This window comes from Saccopteryx leptura, chromosome 6 (genome assembly GCF_036850995.1).
Source record: "Saccopteryx leptura isolate mSacLep1 chromosome 6, mSacLep1_pri_phased_curated, whole genome shotgun sequence".
In the NCBI taxonomy this organism is placed as follows: domain Eukaryota; kingdom Metazoa; phylum Chordata; class Mammalia; order Chiroptera; family Emballonuridae; genus Saccopteryx; species Saccopteryx leptura.
Genome location: NC_089508.1, coordinates 66,441,831 through 66,464,126, shown reverse-complemented (window position 1 = coordinate 66,464,126; position 22,296 = coordinate 66,441,831). Strand labels below are relative to the sequence as shown.

Genomic DNA, 22,296 nt, shown 5'->3' with positions numbered 1-22,296 from the left:
TTTTTCTCTGCACAAACCTTCTACAACTTGAACAAATCTGCAAACTTATACAAACCTTCTTCTCTATTCAGAAAAACCCAGCTTTCAGAATAACTTACTTCTGTCCTTTTCCTTTCAAAAATACATCTATACCTAATACTTTTATTATTATAACTATACAATTTCTTTTCAATTAATTAAAATTCTCAGTTTCTAAACACCTTAACTTTCAGTGATAACTAAGTCAATAATTAGCAATTTTAGATGGATACATTTATGAACATATTTTATGACCCTTAGAAAAAGGTTCTTTCATTGGCAAACAAACATGTTTTCAAAAGCTATAACGATAGTGAAGATCTGGAAACAGCCCAAGTGTCCATCAGAGGACGAGTGGATTAAAAAGCTTTGGTACATATATACTATGGAATACTACTCAGCCATAAGAAATGATGACATCGGATCATTTACAATAACATGGGTGGACCTTGATAACATTATACGGAGTGAAATAAGTAAATCAGAAAAAAAAACTAGGAACTATATGAATCCATACATAGAAGGGACATAAAAATGAGACTCAGAGACATAAACAAGAATGTGATGGCAACAGGGGTGGGGAGTGGGGGGAGGGGGGATGGGGTGAAGAAGGAGAGAGGGGTTGGGGGAGGGGAGGGGCACAAAGAAAACCAGATAGAAGGTGACAGAAGACAATTTAACTTTGGGGGAGGGGTATACAGCACAATCAAATGTCAAAATAATCTAGAGATGTTTTCTCTCAACATATGTACCCTGATTTATCAATGTCACTGCATTAAATTTAATAAATAAATTTTTAAAAAAGGACAAAAAAAAGATATAACAGATACCTTTTTCTCTAAAACATTCAAGAAAATCAGAAAAATTCAGGATCTATTCTAGTTTTTGATATTTATAACTGTGTGTTAATAGATTTTACTAAAATATAATTTTTCTCCTTAAAACTACCTGTAGCTTTTTTCTTTTTCAAAAAGTCAAATTAAGATTATCTCAGTTATTGTCTAGTTTTAATCTGACCTAGATTAAATGTAGCATCCACCGGGGTACAAAACAGATGTCGAGTGACGTCACGGAAATGGCGCCGTGAGCAGCGCGTCCGACAGATCTCCCCAAAATCACAACAAATTTATCAACTAGAAACAGGAAAATTTATCCTCGGAGCATTCCGGAGTTCCACAAAAACTGAAAGCGAAAGGACTGTTATCATTTGAATCTGAGAGACGAGGGTGTGGAGGAAGCTACCGCAGGGACGTTCATTCAAGCCGCGAGGAAGTGCGCCTGTGTGCTATCAACAAGACCACCCTCAGATGCCAATAAGAAAGAGGAAATCGAATATTATGGATACAAAAGAAAGAGAGATAACACAAATAGATGTGGAAAAATCTATGGAGAAAAGACTTAACATATTGGAAGCCTTGGAGCTAAATGACAGAGAATTTAAAATAGAAATCTTAAAAATACTCAGAGATATACAAGAAAACACAGAAAGGCAATATAGGGAGATCAGAAAACAACTCAATGAACACAAAGAATATATTACCAAGGAAATTGAAACTATAAAAACAAATCAAACAGAAATGAAAAACTCAATTCACGAGCTGAAAAACGAGGTAACAAGCTTAGCTAGCAGAACAGCACAGATTGAAGATAGGATTAGTGAAATAGAAGACAAACAACTTGAGGCACAACAGAGAGAAGAAGAAAGAGACTCAAAAATAATAAAAAACGAGAAAGCCCTACAGGAATTGTCTGACTCCATCAGAAAGAATAACATAAGAATAATAGGTATATCAGAGGGAGAAGAGAAAGAAAATGGAATGGAGAATATACTCAAACAAATAATAGACGAGAACTTCCCAAGCCTGTGGAAAGAACTAAAGCCTCAAATTCAAGAAGCAAACAGAACACCGAGTTTTCTTAACCCCAACAAACCCACTCCAAGGCATATCATAATAAAGATGACACAAACCAATGACAAAGAAAAAATTCTCAAGGCAGCCAGGGAAAAGAAGAGTACAACATATAAAGGAAGGCCTATTAGATTATCATCAGATTTCTCAGCAGAAACTCTACAAGCTAGAAGAGAGTGGACCCCAATATTTAAAGCCCTGAAAGAGAGGAACTTTCAGCCATGAATACTATACCCATCAAAGCTATCCTTCAAGTATGAAGGAGATATAAAAACATTCACAAATTCAGAAAAGATGAGAGAATTTATCAACAGAAAGCCCCCACTCCAGGAAATACTAAAGGGGGTTTTCCAACCAGATTCAAAGAACAAAAGAAAACAACACCACAAGTAACAGCTCCACCAAGAACACAATAAAACCAAACTTAAACTGTGACAACAAAGGAAAAAAAGGGGGGAGAGGATGGAGATTAACAGTAGCAAAGGACGATGAAGTGCAGAAATACTTATAAGATAGGGTACTACAATGAATATGGTAGGTACCCTTTTCATTACTTAATGGTAACCACCCTAGAAAAAACCACCACAAAAACACTTGACTTAAAAAAGGTAGCAACAGAGGAAAGAAGTATGGAACACAAACAAACAAAAACAAATGATAGAAAAACAAAAGAGAAGAATCAAACTAGATACAAAACTAACAGAAAGCAATTTATAAAATGGCAGTAGGGAACCCACAAGTGTCAATAATTACACTAAATGTAAATGGATTAAACTTACCAATAAAAAGACACAGAGTAGCAGAATGGATTAAAAAAGAAAATCCAACTATATGCTGCCTACAAGAAACACATCTAAGCAACAAGGATAAAAACAAATTCAAAGTGAAAGGCTGGAAAACAATACTCCAAGCAAACAACACCCAAAAAAAAGCAGGTGTAGCAATACTCATATCTGATAATGCTGACTACAAGACAGAAAAAGTACTCAGAGACAAAAATGGTCATTTCATAATGATTAAGGGGACACTGAATCAAGAAGACATAACAATCCTTAATATATATGCACCAAACCAAGGAGCACCAAAATATATAAGACAGCTACTTATTGACCTTAAAACAAAAACTAACAAAAATACAATCATACTTGGAGACCTCAACACTCCGCTGACGGCTCTAGATCGGTCATCCAAACAGAGAATCAATAAAGAGATAGTGGCCTTAAATGAAATACTAGAACACCTGGATATGATAGACATCTACAGGACACTTCATCCCAAAGCGACAGAGTATACATTTTTCTCTAGTGTACATGGAACATTCTCAAGAATTGACCATATGTTGGGCCACAAAGACAATATCAGCAAATTTAGAAAAATTGAAATTGTACCAAGCATATTTTCTGATCATAAAGCCTTGAAACTAGAATTCAACTGCAAAAAAGAGGGGGAAAAACCCACAAAAATGTGGACACTAAACAACATACTTCTAAAAAATGAATGGGTCAAAGAAGAAATAAGCACAGAGATCAAAAGATATATACAGACAAATGAAAATGAAAATACGACATACCAGAATCTCTGGGATGCAGCAAAAGCAGTAATAAGAGGAAAGTTCATATCACTTCAGGCCTATATGAACAAACAAGAGAGAGCCGAAGTAAACCACTTAACTTCACACCTTAAGGAACTAGAAAAAGAAGAACAAAGACAACCCAAAACCAGCCGAAGAAAGGAGATAATAAAAATCAGAGCAGAAATAAATGAAATAGAGAACAGAAAAACTATAGAAAAAATCAATAAAACAAGGAGCTGGTTCTTTGAAAAGATCAACAAAATTGACAAACCCTTGGCAAGACTCACCAAGGAAAAAAGGCACAGGACTCAAATAAATAAAATCCAAAATGAAAGAGGAGAGATCACCACAGACATCATAGATATACAAAGAATTATTGTAGAATACTATGAAAAATTATATGCCACCAAATACAACAATCTAGAAGAAATGGATAAATTCCTAGAACAATACAACCTTCCTAGACTGAGTCATGAAGAAGCAGAAAGCCTAAACAGACCAATCAGCAGGGAGGAAATAGAAAAAACTATTAAAAACCTCCCCAAAAATAAAAGTCCAGGCCCAGACGGTTATACTAGTGAATTCTATCAAACATTCAAAGAAGACTTGGTTCCTATTCTACTCAAAGTCTTCCAAAAAATTGAAGAAGAAGCAATACTTCCAAACACATTTTATGAGGCCAACATAACCCTCATACCAAAACCTGGCAAGGATGGCACAAAGAAAGAAAACTACAGACCAATATCTCTAATGAATACAGATGCTAAAATTCTAAACAAAATACTGGCAAACCGAATACAACAACATATTAAAAAAATAATACATCATGATCAAGTGGGATTCATCCCAGAATCTCAAGGATGGTTCAACATACGCAAAACGGTTAACGTAATACACCATATCAACAAAACAAAGAACAAAAACCACATGATCTTATCAATAGATGCAGAAAAGGCTTTTGATAAAATACTACACAATTTTATGTTTAAGACTCTCAACAAAATGGGTATAGAAGGAAAATATCTCAACATGATAAAGGCCATATATGATAAACCATCAGCCAACATCATTTTAAAAGGCATAAAACTGAGGACTTTCTACCTTAAATCAGGAACAAGACAGGGTTGTCCACTCTCTCCACTCTTATTTAAAGTGGTGCTAGAAGTTCTGGCCAGAGCAATCAGACAAGACAAAGAAATAAAAGGCATCCATATTGGAAAAGAAGAAGTAAAGGTATCACTTTTTGCTGATGATATGATCCTATACATCAAAAACCCGAAGGACTCCACAAAAAGATTATTAGAAACAATAAACCAATACAGTAAGGTCGCAGGATACAAAATTAACATACAGAAGTCCATAGCCTTTCTCTATGCCAACAATGAAATATTAGAAAACGAACTCAAAAAAATAATCCCCTTCACGATTGCAACAAAAAAAATAAAATACCTAGGAATAAACATAACAAAGAATGTAAAGGACCTATATAATGAAAATTACAAAGCATTGTTAAGGGAAATTGAAAAAGATACAATGAGATGGAAAAATATTCCTTGTTCTTGGATAGGAAGAATAAATATAATCAAAATGGCCATATTACCCAAAGCAATATACAAATTTAATGCAATTCCCATCAATATCCCTATGAGATTTTTTAAAGAAATGGAACAAAAAATCATCAGATTTATATGGAACTATAAAAAACCCCGAATAGCCAAAACAATCCTAAGGAAAAAGAATGAAGCTGGGGGCATTACAATACCTGACTTTAAACTATATTATAGGGCCACGATAATCAAAACAGCATGGTATTGGCAGAAAAATAGACACTCAGACCAATGGAACAGAATAGAAAGCCCAGAAATAAAACCACATATATATGGTCAAATAATCTTTGATAAAGGGGCCAACAACACACAATGGAGAAAAGAAAGCCTCTTCAACAAATGGTGTTGGGAAAACTGGAAAGCCACATGCAAAAGAATGAAACTCGACTACAGCCTGTCCCCGTGTACTAAAATTAATTCAAAATGGATCAAAGACCTAAATATAAGACCTGAAACAATAAAGTACATAGAAGAAGACATAGGTACTAAACTCATGGACCTGGGTTTTAAAGAACATTTTATGAACTTGACTCCAATGGCAAGAGAAGTGAAGGCAAAGATAAATGAATGGGACTACATCAGAATAAAAAGTTTTTGCTCAGCAAGAGAAACTGATATCAAAATAAACAGACAGCCAACTAAATGGGAACTGATATTTTCAAACAACAGCTCAGATAAGGGCCTAATATCCAAAATTTACAAAGAACTCATAAAACTCAACAACAAACAAACAAACAATCCAATAAAAAAATGGGAAGAGGACATGAATAGACACTTCTCCCAGGAAGAGATACAAATGGCCAACAGATATATGAAAAGATGCTCAGCTTCATTAGTTATTAGGGAAATGCAAATCAAAACTACAATGAGATACCACCTCACCCCTGTTAGATTAGCTATTATCAACAAGACGGGTAATAGCAAATGTTGGAGAGGCTGTGGAGAAAAAGGAACCCTCATTCACTGTTGGTGGGACTGTAAAGTAGTACAACCATTATGGAGGAAAGTATGGTGGTTCCTCAAAAAACTGCAAATAGAACTACCTTATGACCCAGCAATCCCTCTACTGGGTATATACCCCAAAACCTCAGAAACATTGATATGTGAAGACACATGTAGCCCCATGTTCATTGCAGCACTGTTCACAGTGGCCAAGACATGGAAACAACCAAAAAGCCCTTCAATAGAAGACTGGCTAAAGATGATGTGGCACATATACACTATGGAATACTACTCAGCCATAAGAAATGATGACATCAGATCATTTACAGCAAAATGGTGGGATCTTGATAACATTATAAGGAGTGAAATAAGTAAATCAGAAAAAAACAAGAACTACATGATTCCATACATTGGTGGAACATAAAAATGAGACTAAGAGACATGGACAAGAGTGTGGTGGTTACCAGGGGTGGGGGGAGGGAGGACAGGGGGAGAGTTAGGGGGAGGGGGAGGGGCACAGAGAACTAGATAGAGGATGGCGAAGGACAATCTGACTTTGGGCGAGGGGTATGCAACATAATCTAATGACAAAATAACCTATACATGTTTTCTTTGAATATATGTACCCTGATTTATTAATGTCATCCCATTACCATTAATAAAAATTCATTAAAAAAAAAAAAAAAAAAAAAAAAACAGATGTCGGAGACTTTCAGGAATTTAGATGGAAAATTTATTGGCCAAGCTTTTAACCTGCGCAGGGGCGGACTCTCGGGTGTCTCAGGGACACTATATTCTTAAAAAATCGTAGATGAGAGCCGCGCCCAAACGCTTACAAACTATAGGCTGAGCAAGCAAGCAGTTTCCAAAAGCAGACTTGGCTATTAGCTATTGGTGGGGGGAGAAGTCACATGGCATAGTAACATAGGGCAGGTAGTAGAAAAGTTTTAAAACTGTTAAAAGTGTTACAAATCTAGATAAACAGGATATGGGGGCTGGGTCAGCTCTAAGTTCCTTGTTCCTTATGCAACCTCTCATGCAACCTTCAGGGTAAGGCGGGTCCCTACATTCCCCCCTTTTTCTTAGACATGAGTTAAACCTTTGACTCGTTTTCTTCCCCTGCTAGGAGCGTGTAAGGTTGAGAAAGAACCATGAGCTTAACAACTTCTATTCTTTCTTTGATGAAACCTAAAACCTTGTTTAGGATTATTGGTCCAATTATTAGTACTAATAGAAGGACTAAGAGGGGTCCTGCTATGGCTGATATCAAAGTAGTTAACCAGGGAGAAGTTTGGAACCATGATGCATACCAACTTGTGTTATCTTCCTCTTTTTCTCTATCTCTTAACCTCTTTGTAAGGGTTCTTATATTTTCTCTAATTACTCCGGAATGATTAGCATAGAAATAGCATTCCTCTCCTAAAGCTGCACAAAGGCCTCCTTGCTGGAGAAAGAGTAAATCAAGTCCTCTCCTATTCTGCAGGGCCACCTCGGCTAATGAGTCTACTTGGCGCTCTAAATATGTAACTTGATTCTGGAGTATGGACAGGTCCTTAGAAAAGGTTTGTGATAAGCATTTAAGGCTGTTTTCACTGTAACCATATGCACCGGCCCCCACTGCAGCGGATCCTACAACTCCTAAAGTGGCTATTATAGGGACGAGGAGGGGAGCTCTCCCTACTTGGCTTGTGGGGGCCACTAACAGATTTGGATTTCCTTCATACAAGTACACCTGTGGGATTATGTATGTGCTTATACATAATGTTGGACTGGTGGGAATGATGCATTTATAAATTCCTTGGAGGCAAACAAACCATAATCCGTCAGCTGCCTTCATTATGGTCAAATCTTTTTGATTAGTTGGCAGGGCCAATTTTTCTTGGCCTAGACAGTATTTACTGTAGTTGGAGGATTCTAAATTAAAATTAGCCAGCAAGTAACATGTTCCCTTCCCATGAAATCTCGCTAGAGTGAGGGAGCTGTCTGTCAAACACTCATCTACTTCTTGGCCCTTCTCAGAGCTTGTCCCGGTTAAGGGATTTTGTATGGGTGCATTTGGGCTATTTTGGGTAGTGTTGGCTCCAACACCTAAATAGAAGGGAGGTCTCGGGCTTAAGCATAACCAACTATGATTCAGTAATTTCAGGCTGTGTGTTATTGAAATATGGAAATATTTTATCTAATAATTCTAATGCTTCTGCTCCAAGTCGGTGAGGTCTGTCTACAATGGGTTTTGGGTCATGAATGGTATCATTTCCTATTGGCTCATGTTCTCTTGACTCTAGGGGCAAACCTCCTTTTTTCCCTTCAATCATTGACGGGGCACTGGTAGGAATTTGCTTAATAGTAAAAAACGTTCCTGGATTCCATCCTGATGCATATAAACGCATACCCCATGTGCGTCCTCTAATCCACGCAGGGTCTTGGGGGTTAAGGACTGTCAACACTGTTGGGTTACAATTGTCATTTTTGCATTCAGGGTTATTTTGATTCTTAGGCTTCTTAGAATTATCTCTCTTGATATTAATGTGCACATCACAACCCCCTTTTGGGGCCCAGGATTGTGGAGAAACTATGGTCTCACAGCCCCACTTCCTGCAATAATAATCAGCAATAACCCCTCCACAATTTTTCCTCTTTTGGTTCTTGCTTTCTGGACATGCATATAGGTCCGTATGGAACAGGTCTCGATTTAAATTCTCATTATTATTACAGTTGGAACCTACTTCCCCTGCTACTCCTTTTAGTGTATAGGCTTTGTTGGAATGAGGGGAGTGGAGTCCATCACTATAACACAGCTTACTCCCAAAGAATTTAGACAGGTCAGCCCTAAATATGATGGAGGAAGTTCCTCTCTGGGTATAGTTAGAGGCAATTACTGTTCCATCACTCCTCATTAGTACCCACTCTTGGAATTCTAGTCCATAACTTACTGTCCAATAAAATATTAGAGTCCTTATTCCTTGGAGAAGGTGACCTTGAGAGGCTGATCGGGGTCCCGTCGCACTTGCCATGTCCTATTATTCTCTCCTGGTTCCTGGGCCTGCTTCACATGGGATAGGTGGATCCAGTATGGCTTCTCAGCAATTCTAACAGCAGAAGGTATGCTGAGCAATACCTGGAATGGCCCTTGCCACCTTGGCTCGAGGTTTCCCCTGCGATGATTAAGGATCCATACCCATTGTCCAGGCTCTGGTGGAGGTTCTCGGGTGCTGCTTTCTTGGGCTGCTCCTCTTTCCCTCCTTAGTTCTCGCACTTCCTCTCGGATCTGCTGTAATGCCTGTAGGGACTTGAGGAAATTATGATTAGATACCTCTATTTCCTCTCTAGTGAGCTGGGGAACTAATGGAGTAGGTTGTCCAAACATGAGCTCATAGGGAGTCCACTTGTTGACATATGGGGTACTTCTGACCTGGAACAAGGCGAAGGGGAGGAACTCTACCCAGTTCTCGCCGGTCTCCTCCTTTAACTTGATTAAGGTTTCTTTTAGGGTCCTATTCATTCTTTCTACTTGCCCAGAACTCTGAGGCCTGTAAATGCAATGTAATTTCCAGTTAATTCCTAACCTTTTAGCTAACTCCTGAGAGATCTGGTCCATTATCAGACCCTACGGCTATGGGAATTCCATATCTAGGGATGATCTCTCTTAGTAGGATCTTGCAAACCATGGAAGCAGTTTCACCTTTAGTGGGAAAGGCTTCTGTCCATCCTGTAAAAGTGTCTATTAGCACAAGTAGATACTTAAATCGTGCCTTTCCTGGAGTCATTTCTGTGAAATCTATTTCCCATAACTCTCCTGGGCACTTTCCCCTATATCTAACTAAAGGGGGAAGCTTCTTGTTTATAGCATTGACCTTAGCACAAGCCTTACATCTAGAAACTATAGATAGATTGTACTATATTCCTAATCTGAGGTCCCCTATAGTACTTCTTAATTAGTTGTTCCATCTTATTTTGCCCCAAGTGGGAACTTGCGTGGATTTCCTTTGCAATTTCTCCTATTATTCCTTGGGGTAGGTAGAGTCTGGTGTCAGGAAGTTCTATCCACCCCTGCTTATTTCTTTTACACCCTAATTGCTTTCCTTCCTGCTCTTCTTCAGGAGTATATTTAGGGTCTGGAGGCAGCAAGGGTTGAAGCAAGAGTGGAAGAATGTCTGCAGTCCCTTCTTCCGCAGCTTCTCTGGCAGCGATGTCAGCAAAACGGTTTCCTTGAACAATTGGAGAGTCCCCTTTTTGATGTCCTTTGCAAAGAATTATGGCTATTTTAGAGGGAAGCCAAATGGCATCAAGCAGGGCTAAGATCTCAGTCTTATTCTTAATTTCCTTTCCCCCTGCCGTTAGCAAGCCTCTTTCTTTGTAAATGGCACTGTGAATGTGAGCAGTGGCAAAGGCGTATCTGCTGTCCGTGTAAATGTTGGCCACTTTGCCCTCAGCTATCTGGAGGGCTTGTGTAAGTCCAATTAACTCTGCTCGCTGTGCAGACGTACCTTTTGGTAATGCCTTCTGCCATAAGACACTGTCCTGAGTAGTTACGGCTGCTCCTGCATATCTTTGTCCATCTCGGACATAACTGCTTCTATCAGTGAACAGCGTGAGGTCTGCCTTCTCATAGGCCTGGTCCCAAAGGTCCGGTCTGGCCCCTGTGACAGTGTCCAATATCTGTCTGCAGTCATGGACCACTGATGGGTCTGGCAACGGTAGCAAGGTGGCAGGATTTAAGACTGCCATCTTCAAGAACTGCACTGCTGGGGGATTCAATAAATGTGCTTGGTACTGCGTCAGTCGTGCATTGGAGAGCCACCTATCCAGTGGGGCATGCAGCACTTGTTCTAGATAGTGTTCTCCAATAACCTGGATGTCCTGACCCAATGTCAGCTTGTTGGCCTCCTTAACTAGGATTGAGGTAGCAGCAAGTGCCCTCAAACAGGTTGGCCAGCCAGACGCTATGGGGTCTAGCTTCCTGGATAGGTATGCTACAGGCCTCTTCCATGGCCCAAGCTCTTGGCTGAGGATTCCCAAGGCTACCCCTCCCTTTTCAGCAATGTACAACTGGAAAGGTTTGGCCATATCTGGTAGCGCCAATGCCGGGGCAGCTACTAGGGCTTCCTTCAGTGCCTGGAAAGCCTTCCTTTCCTTGTCTGTCCAAATAAACTGTTCTTCTTTGCCCCGTGTTAATTCGTGGAGGGGCCTGGCCAACTCTGCAAATCCTAATATCCAGAGTCTGCAATATCCTACTGCTCCCAGAAATTCCCGCACTTGCCTTTTGTTAGTGGGTTCTGGGATCTGCAACACAGTCTGAATCCTTTGGCTGGATAATGTCCTTTGTCCCCCTTGAAGTTATACCCCAAGTAACTTACAGTTTGGGTGACAATCTGGGCCTTCTTGGCAGAGACTCGATATCCCATCTGCTGGAGATCCTGGAGTAGGTCCAAGGTGGCCGTCCTGCATTGCTCTTCTTTGGCTACATAGATGAGGAGGTCATCCACATACTGTAGCAGTACAACTGATGGATGGTCAGCTCGGAACCCCTGCAAGTCTTTGCTCAGAGCTTTATTAAAGATAGTGGGAGAATTCTTGAACCCTTGGGGAAGCCTGGTCCAAGTATACTGTCCCACTAGTCCATTTTCTGGATCATTCCATTCAAAAGCAAATATGTCTTGACTTCTGGGGGCTAGTGGGATGCAGAAGGAAGCATCCTTCAAGTCCAATACTGAATAATATGTATGCGTAGGGGGCAATGAGCTCAACAGGGTATAGGGGTTTGGCACTGTGGGGTGTATAGTCTCTACCCGGGCATTGACTTCCCGCAGGTCTTGTACTGGGCGATAGTCCTGGGTCCCAGGTTTTTGAACTGGTAACAAAGGCATGTTCCAGGCAGACTGACACTCCCGGAGGATGCCTGCTACTAACATCCACTTTAGATGTTGTGCTATACCCTGCTTGGCCCGCGCTGGAACGGGATATTGCTTCACCTGCACAGGGCTAGCGGTGCTTAACAGCTGCACTATAACAGGTGGCTGATGGGCGGCTAGGCCTGGCGGGTTGGTTTCAGCCCACACTCTGGGTACCTTTTGCCTTAGTTCTTCTGGGACCCTGATAGATTTGTCCTTACCTCCCTGGAGGGCCGCTATCAGGTATTCTTCTGATATGGGCACCGTTACCTCTAGGCTTCCTTTTTCCCGGCCACTGTCTTCTTGTTTGAAGGTGATCATGGCATGAAGCTTCTGTAAGAGGTCTCGACCCAGGAGTGGGTAAGGACAATCTGGAATGACTAGAAAGGAGTGGGTGATGGTGCCGCAGCCTAGATCAGTGATCCTAGCAGTGGCCCATGGGTAGGATACTGCTTTTCCTGTTACCCCGACTACCGTCGTGGTTTCTTTTTGTATTTTTCCTTGTGGACTCTTTAAGACTGAATACGTGGCTCCCGTGTCGACCAGGAAGCTAGTAGGCTTTCCTTCGACTGTTAAGGTGACCATGGGCTCCTGGGAGCCAACAGAGATAGAGCCCTGGCCCCGTCAGTTCAATTGGAGCAGTACCTGTGATTCCCGGTTGGGCCTTTCAGCCCGCCGTTTAGGGCAGTCCTTCTTCCAGTGTCCCTTCTCTTTGCAGTATGCACACTGGTCCTTGTCTAGTTGCCTCTGCGGTGGGCCTCTCCCCTTACCTCGACGTTGCTGCCCTTCTTTTTCCTTTCTTTCAGAGCTGTTAGCAGCAAGGAGGATTTTGACAGCCGCTTTTCCTAATTCCGGGTCATCCTTATTTACATATACTTTCTGAGCTATTTCTAACAGCTTACTTCTATTTTCTCCTTCAAATCCCTCTAACTTTTGAAGCTTCTTCCTAATGTCTGATGCTGCTTGTGTCACAAAAGCTATATTCACTAACCTGCGATTTTCTTCAGCCTCTGGATCTATAGGGGTATAAACCCGGTAGGCCTCGATTAGCCGCTCTAAAAATGCGGCAGGGGACTCTTCCCGTCCCTGGATAACCTAACTTACCTTACTAAAATTAGTAGGCTTCCTGGCTGCTGCCTTCAGTCCCCGCAGTAGAGCCCGGCGATACTGAGAGAGTGCCTCCCTTCCCCTGCTAACATTGGGGTCCCAGTTTGGTGGTTGTCTAGGGAGGACATCCCCTATTTCCCTTTCTGTTCCCCCATCCTCTAGGAAAGCCTTTTCTGCTTCCTGGCTTTTGCGGTTTCTTTCTTCTGTGGTGAACAAAGTCTGCAAAAGCTGTTGACAATCATCCCATGTCAGTTGATGGGTTCTAAAAACAGTCTCAAGTAAGGAGATTAATCCTTGAGGTTCTTCTGAAAACGAGGGATTTTGGTGCTTCCAGTTATAGAGGTCACTAGTGGAGAAAGGCACATAAATCATATGAGAGGGGGCCCTTGGGCCGGCTTCTAGTGACGAGGGTGCTTCCCTAAGAGGCAAAATGGCAGCTGCTTCCGCCTGAGGAGGAGCCGAATAGCTTGGGCCGGCTTCTAGTGACGGGGGTGCTTCTCTAAGAGGCAAAATGGTAGCGGCTCCCACCTGAGGAGGAGGCAAAATGGCAGCTGCTCCCGCCTGAGGAGGAGGCAAAATGGCAGCGGCTCCCGCCTGAGGAGGAGGCAAAATGGCAGCTGCTCCCGCCTGAGGAGGAGCCAAAATGGCAGCGGCTCCAACCTGAGGAGGAGGCAAAATGGCAGCTGCTCACGCCTGAGGAGGAGCCAAAATGGCATCTGCTTCCGCCTGAGGAGGAGCCAAAATGGCAGCGGCTCCCGCCTGAGGAGGAGGCAAAATGGCAGCTGCTCCCACCTGAGGAGGAGCCAAAATGGCAGCTGTTCCCACCTGAGGAGGAGCCAAAATGGCAGCGGCTCCCACCTGAGGAGGAGGCAAAATGGCAGTGGCTCCCACCTGAGGAGGAGGCAAAATGGCAGCTGCTCCCGCCTGAGGAGGAGGCAAAATGGCAGCTGCTCCCACCTGAGGAGGAGCCAAAATGGCAGCGGATCCCACCTGAGGAGGAGGAGTCGAATATCTTGTCCCTCCTCGGGTGTGTGGTGGACTCAAAAATCTATTTTCTTCCTGCTGTGTGGAATCAGGTTTGTCCTGTCTCCGATAGGGAGGAGGGAAGTTTACTGGGTCTAAGGGATCCTCTTGCGGTTCAGGCAAGACAGGGTAAATTCTAGATGACTGTACATTAGACTGCTTTGGGGGGTTGGTTCTCTCTTTTACTTCCTTGTTGCTTTTCCCTGTCCTCTGGTTACTTGCGGTAACACATATCGCCCTTCTCTCTCTCTTGCCCTTCTTTAGATACTTTCTGATATACCCGGGCTTCTCAGTAGCAATATCAACCCACACATCAATATACAAATATTGGTCCGGGTGGGGCACCTGGTAGATAATAGCTCGAACAGCAAACACTATAGGGAGATCAAAAGTTCCCTCAGTGGGCCATCCTACGTTGAAGGCGGACCATTCTAACTGACTTAGGGTTCACAGGGTCTCTCGGTCTGGAGGTGGTCCCCCATACCCTTGGGCTCTTTTCTGAAAATCAGAGAAATTGTTTAGCAGGCACTCTAGTGGAGAACCGGGTACAGACTCTTGTTGTCCCATTTTTCGGTTCTCAATTTGAATCCTCTTCTTTTCTGCTTCCTCAATGAAAACTCACACAAGAACAACAATACTAAAATATATATATATATATATATATATATATATATATATATATATATATATATATATATATATATATATATATATACAGACTTAAACACACTTAAACACACACAAGCAAGTTTTTCATTCGGATTTCTTCCTCTCACCTGTCTTACATTCAACTCAGGCATTTGCACACAGCCAAACCGCAGCGCAACACAGCGCAGAAATTTTTAATGTGACCGGTCACCTTTTTACTGATACAGATAACTCAGGGAGCAGCATCCTGCCCTTTCCCCTGAGTGCCTGGGCAGGTCTCTGACAGCATCCTGTCTACCACCACAGGCTGCAAATGCTCCGGAGCCAGAAACAGACTACATGGGATCCCCAGCAAAACTTACCCAACTCGAGTTGTCCTTCGGGCCTCCAACCAAAGGTCCCACTGAAGGGGATCCCCATACGAGCCCCCAAAATGTAGCATCCACCGGGGTACAAAACAGATGTCGGAGACTTTCAGGAATTTAGATGGAAAATTTATTGGCCAAGCTTTTAACCTGCGCAGGGGCGGACTCTCGGGTGTCTCAGGGACACTAGACTCTTAAAACGTCGCAGATGAGAGCCGCGCCCAAACGCTTACAAACTAGGTCTTATATAGGCTGAGCAAGCAAGCAGTTTCCAAAAGCAGACTTGGCTATTAGCTATTGGTGGGGGGAGAAGTCACATGGCATAGTAACATAGGGCAGGTAGTAGAAAAGTTTTAAAACTGTTAAAAGTGTTACAAATCTAGATAAACAGGATATGGGGGCTGGGTCAGCTCTAAGTTCCTTGTTCCTTATGCAACCTCTCATGCAACCTTCAGGGTAAGGCAGGTCCCTACATTAAACACATAATGTGTAATTTTCATAAACACAACAAGAATAGTAATAGATCATATTGGCTTTTTACAATCTGCTTTGCTTGAAATTTATAAGAAATTTTAAGTGAGTTTTAATTAGTTTCTTAGGGCACACAAAAGCCAAGCTACACAGTTGCTCTTAAGCTCTGCCTGTAATCTTTCTGAAAATGTCCTTCTTTCTCACAATTGTAACAGATTTGCGGCTGGATTACAGTGGCTAGAACTTGCGCTCGATGACTCTCAGTGCTGATATTCTGGCAAGCCACAATCATTTGTGCTGTATTAGGATTCTGCCCTTTAAGGGGTAACAACACTTTCTGGCAGTCAGCATTAACATTCTCAAAGGCTAATTGTAGGGTAAGAACATCTGCTGCCTGAGTATTATCAATTTTCCTGGAGATGGTATTCTGTGAGTGGTTGATAAAATCTACATATGGCTCAGTGGCTCCTTGATGAATGGTAGCAAAGGAACCAGCAGGGGCAAGGGTATCAGGTATTCATGTCCATGCCTTATGGGCTGCTTGATAAACTTGAGGAAATGCAGCCCTATTCATCTGAACCTGAGGTTGAGAGGTGTCATATGCACCAGCACTAGTTAGCATATAAATGCCAATGGGGTATACTTGCTCTTAAATTTTGCATAGCCAATGGCTGGGCAGTGTCCTGATATTCTTGTAGCCAAACACTAAATTGGGCGGTGATGAGAACAGTTTTTACCAGCCCTTTCCAATCCCAAGGGGTCATTGCATATCCTGTGCCGATTGCTTCAGCCATCCCCTTGGTAAAAGTGCTTTGTAACTAATTTTCTCTGACACTTCTTCTAAATTCCTTAAAAATCTGAAATGACAAAGGCTCATGCCACACAGGTTGACCAGGACTCCTGATCACTGGAAAAGCTTGTACAAATTCTCCATCTTTCTCTAATCCTTTCCATAGACATCTCTCAATCTTACTTTTCATATGAAGGAGAAGTTGGGAGGGGCTCACTGGAGAGGGGGGGTCTTAGAGGGCATATCAGAAGCCTGTTCATCAGGATTTGGAGTAGGCTTATCTTATGCTGGAATGGGATGGAGTACTAGGCAACAGGAATTCCAGTCCATGAGATGTTGAACTGTGACAAGGCCAAAAGAATTATGAAGTCACCATCCAACTCTCTCCCAGTCTTCTAAGTCTAAACTTCCCTCCTTTGGATACCAAGAGCATTGTTGTTGGATCATGAGCAAGAGGGCAGTTATATTCTGATTCATTACTCGACACCCTGCAGCTTAGAGGAGTCCCTGCAGCTGTAAACTTGTGACTCAGCTGCTCAGGGGAAAGGGAATTCCCCATGATGAAGAAGAGATGAAGGGAAAAAGAAATCCCCTAGCCTGATCCCTAAAAGTGACCTTACCACAAGCATTCAAGGGCTTTTCCCCTGCTGCTGTGCCCCTTACCAAACAGGATGAGCAGATGTTCTTCTACTTTGCCAGGCTATGGGAGATTGTTTCTTCTGGTTCCTCATACAGGAAACCATTTGTTGCAGTGACAAAAAACTACTCAGAGATCAGATAAAATGCACTGAGGAGCCAGGGGAGGCAACAGTCCTGGTCAGCAGATCAAAGGACTGAAGCCCCATCCTCAGCCTTACTCAGATAGCAAGTACAAATAACTCAAAGAAGCAGAAATTTTCAGGGCTGAAGTAAAGGGTGAGAAACATGCTGACTCCTAATCTCTGTTCTGAGCGCTTAAACATTTTTTGTTGCTAAATCTTATCCTACTGTTTTGCTGTTTCCAGCCCACACTGTTTCCAGTATGGGTTCAGAGAGGCCCCTGGACTCTAATCTGCTCAGAACTTTCACCCTAATGCACCTCACTGTCTCTAATTGTTATCCTACCTCTGCATGTTTTCACAGCATGTTCCCACAGATAAATATCTGTTCATATTGCTGTTGGCCATTTGTATATCTTCTTGGGTGAAGTGTCTGTTTAGGTTCTCACCTAATTTGTTAATTGGATTGTTTTCTTGATTATTACTGAGATTTGTGAGTTCTTTTTAATTTTTTGTATTTTTCTTATGTGAGAAGTGGGGACACAGAGACAGATTCCCACATGCAGTTGACTGGAATCTACCCAGAATGCCCACTAGGGGGCGATGTTTTGCTCATCTGGGGCCATTGCTCCATTGCAACTGGAGCAATTTTAGTGCCTGAGGTGAGGCCATGATGCCATTCTCAGTGCCCAGGCCAACTTGTTTTAATTGACTCATGGCTGCAAGAGGAGAAAAGAGAGATAGAAGAAAGAGGGAGAAGGGGGGAAAAGCAGATGGTCACTTCTTCTGTGTGCCCTGACCAGGAATCACACCTGGAACATCCACATACCATGTCGACACTCTACCAGTGAGCCAACCAACCAGGGCTGCTTGTAAGTTCTTTATATATTTTGGATAATGACCTTTTATTTGGAGCTGTTGTTTGTAAATGTCATCTCCCATTTGGTTGGCTGTCTTTTTTTTTTTTTTTTTGCTCTGCAGAAGCTTTTTAGTTTGATATAGTCCTATTCATTTATTTTTGCCTTTACTTCCTTTGCCTTTGGGGTCAAATTCACAAAATATTCCCTGTGGCCAAGTTTATTAAGTTTAGTACCTATGTTTTCCTCTATATAGTTTATTGTTTCAGATCTTATATTTAGGTCTTTGATTCATTTTGAATTAGTTTTTATGCATGGAAACAAGGTGTAGTCAGGTTTCATTGTTTTGCATGTGGCTTTCCAATTTTCCCAGCACTATTTATTAAAAAGGCTTTCTTTTCTCCATTGTGTGGTTTTGGCTCTTTTGTTGAAGATGATATGTCCACATATACGTGGTTTTATTTTCAAGCTCTTGACTCTGTTACATTGGTCTGTTCTTCCGTTTTTCTGCCAATACCATACTGTTTTGATTATTGTAGTTCTATCATATAATTTAAAATTAGGTAGTGTGATACCTCTGGCTTAGTTTTTTTTCTCAAGATTGCTTCAGCTACTTGGATTTTTTTTTGCGGGGGGAAGACTATAGGGCAGATAAGGGGTTTGTTGTTATGGAAAAAAGGTGACTAGCAGACTTTTGGTGGTTTGAGTGACTCAAAGGAATCTGTTTTATCCCTATCCCCATTGATGAGCAGATTTTTAAGATTTATGTACAAATGCAAATGCCTAGAATAGCTGAAAAAAATTTGAAAAAGAAGGATAAATTTATAGTTTTTACTTTCCAGTTTTAAAACTTGCTGTAAAGCTACAATAATCAAGGCAGTATAGCACTGGGATAAGAATAGCTATAAATCAGTGAAGCAGACTGTGAGTTTAGAAATAAATCTTTATTTTTGCAATCAATTATTATTATTATTTTTACAAAAGTGCCAAGATATTTTCTTGAAGAAAGGGTAGTCAATTTAACAAATGATGCTGGGGCAATGAAATATAAACATATAAAAAATAAGTTAGACCCTCAGTTTATACACTATACAAAAGTGAACTCAAAGTGAATTATAGACTTAAAAGTAAAAGCTTAAACAACAAAACTTTGGGAAGAAAAGGGAGACTAAAACCTTTGGCACCTTGAGTTAGGCAATGATATTTTAGATATGACAGACATCATAAGCACTGTCCATGAAAAAGAATATTGATAAAGTGGGCCTTATTAAATTAAACTTTTGCTCTTTAGAAAATACCATTAAGAAAATGAAAAGACAAACAAGAAACTGGAAAATAATATTTGTAAAATACATATCTAAAACAACTTGTATCTAGAATTTATAAAGAACTCTCAGAACTGAACAATAAGAAGACAAACCACCCAAATGAAAACAGACAAAAGATATGAACAGACATTTCATATCTAAATGAGTGTCTAAAAACATACAAAAATATGTATTTATCATTATTCATTAGGGAAGTGATTCATACCCACTAGAAGGGCTATAATCAATAAGAAAAGAGTAATGAATATTGGCAAACGTGGTAAAATAGGAACCCTCATACATTGTAAATGGGAATGTCAAATGGTTCATACTCCTTCATAACAGTTTGCCATTTTCTCTAAAAATTAAGCATAAAACTACCATATAGCCCAGCAATTCCACTCTTAGGTATTTACTCAAGAGAAATGAAAATACATGTCTACACAAAGACTTGCAGACAAATGTCTATAGCAGCATTACTGAATAAGAACCCAACATTAAAAACAACCTAAATGTCCACCAACTGGTGAATGGATAATCAAAATGTAGAGTAGTTATATAATGAAATACTACTCAGGGCCCTAGCAGGTTGGCTCAGTGGTAGAGTGTTGAACTGACATGTAGGTAGATGCCCTGGGTTTGATTCCTGGTCAGGGCACACAGGTGAAGCACCCATCTGACTCTCCACCCTTCCCCTAATCACTTCTCTCTCTCTATCTTCTCCTGCAGCCATTGCCTGATTGGAGCAAGTTGGCCCAGGGCACTGAGGATTGCACCATGGCCTCTGCCTCAGGCACTAAAAAGTGTTCCCTCACTCAGTTGCTGAGCAATGGAGCAACACCTCAGATGGGCAGAGCATCACACCCTAGTGTGATCATCCATCGGGCACATGCGGGAGTCTGTCTCTGCCTCCCCTCCTCTCACTGAATAAAAGAAAAAAAAGAAATACTACTCAGCAACAAAACAGACAAACACAAGCTACTTTTATTGGGGGGAAATGTTCTAAAGCTGATTTACAGTGATGATTGCATCAATTAGGGGTTACTAAAAAGACCAAATTATATAGCTGAAGTGGATTAAATAAAATATACCTCACTAAAAATTTTTGAATTGCTTTACTCTAGGTAGATGGTTAGAAAAGGTGACAGGTGATTTTGGGACTGGGAGGTGGTAGACATTGGAACCACCCTGGGAAGTGCCTGCATCTGTAAAAGCAAGTAATGAATGAAGGAAAGCCAGCATCTACAAACTCTTTAATTTAAAATAACCCTACTCCTTTATAAAATTTCATCAAATAAGTGCATTCAAAACCCCAAAAGTGACAAAATAATGGCAAAACTAAGAAGTGAGTTTTGAATATACTTAAAATTTAGAACCAAGATTAAATGAGTGTGAAAATTATAATGGCTGAACAGGATGCCATTGGGTAATATAAAGCTATGGACAATGTAAAATTATAACTAACACAAATCAGAGTCAGAAAGATGGAAGGTGGAAGAAAGTGTAGGTGAGATTATTTCTTTACTTTCTATAGCAAGCAATTAGTAACTACTGTGTCAAATTGAAACATGATTAAAACAAACAAGCAAAATAATGATGTATGACCCAGCAATCCCTTTACTGGGTATCTACTCAAAATACTATGCAAAGACACATGCACTCACATGTTCACTGCAGCATTATTCATGATGGCCAAGACATGGAAATAACCAAAGTGTCCTTTGATAGAGGATTGGATAAAGAAGAAGTGCTATGTATATACAATTGAATGCTACTCAGCCATAAGAAATGACATAGTAACATTTAGGACAACATGGATGAACCTTCAGAACATTATACTGAGTGAAATCAGTAAATCAGAAAAAGCAAAGAACTATATGATTTCACACATAGGTGGGATATAAAACTTAGACTCATGGACATGGATAAAAGTTAAGTGGTTACCAGGGAGGGGGGCAGGGGGAGGGGAATAAAGAGGGACAAAGATACAGTAATAGAAAATGATTTGACTTTGAGTGACTGGCACACAACAGTTCAAATGCTATAGAGATGTTTACCTGAAACCTATGTACTCTTTTGATCAATGTCACCCCATTGTCAGGGACCAAAAAGCCAATAGGGTTTTTGAGGTTTAGATTTTTGGGGGACAGAGGTGTGGGGAACTGACTGTAAGCTAACAGTCTGCCCAACCCCCCCCTTCTCTTGCCTGATTAAGTTGCAAAAGGCTAAGCCCTTCCCCACACCTCCATGTTAGCTGTGATGCTCATACTTGTCCTTCCCCTTTGTTCCCTGGAAAGACTGGAGGCAAGTTTCTATTTTGTGTAAAGTTAGGATGTTAATGTACGGTGGGGGTTTTCTGCACTTGGTAAAATTCTTGGGTTGCCTTGGAAACATAATTAAAGATCTCATTAATTTGCTAATGTCCCACTTTGTCCTATAAATAAAGGAAGATGAGGCTTTTTGAGGCCCTCTGTTTCAGCTATCAGCTTTTCAGAGGCCTTCCAAACCCATTTTTTTAAAAATTATGTAAGCCTATTTTTTAAATTTTACACCGTTCCCACTCAGGACCTGGAAATACTAGTTGTGCTGGTTCGCAACGCCCCATTAAATTTAATTAAAAGAATAAATTAATAAAAATGTATGATGATCCTGACCAGGTGGTGCTGCAATGGATAAAGCATTGGACAAGGATGTGGGGGACCCAGGTTTGAAGCCCCTAGGTCACCGGCTTGAGCGTGTGCTCACCAGCTTGATTGCAGGGTTGCTGGCTTAAGCATGGGATTATAGATATGACCTCGTGGTTGCTGGCTTGAACAATCTCTTGAACCCAAAGGTTGCTGGCTTGAGCCTAAGGTCACTCAATCTGCTGTAGTCCCCCCCCCCCCCCGCCCCCTGTCAAGACACATATGAGAAAGCAATCAATGAACAACTAAGGTGCTGCAACGAAGGATTGATGCTTCTCATCTTTCTCCCTTCCTGTCTGTCCCTTTCTGTTCCTCTCTCTGTCTCTCTTTCTGTCTCTCTCTCTG

The 22,296-nt window shown here is 41.2% G+C and overlaps 1 long non-coding RNA gene across 1 annotated transcript in view; it reads left to right on the top strand.

The window, feature by feature from the left end:
• Nucleotides 1-20,171, top strand: part of LOC136377263 (uncharacterized) — a 105,345-nt gene extending 85,174 nt beyond the window's left edge. The window contains exon 4 of the long non-coding RNA XR_010746269.1: nt 19,997-20,171. This is a non-coding gene — a long non-coding RNA (uncharacterized lncRNA). The remainder of the gene's footprint in view (nt 1-19,996) is intronic.
• The last annotated feature ends 2,125 nt before the right edge of the window (nt 20,172-22,296 follow it).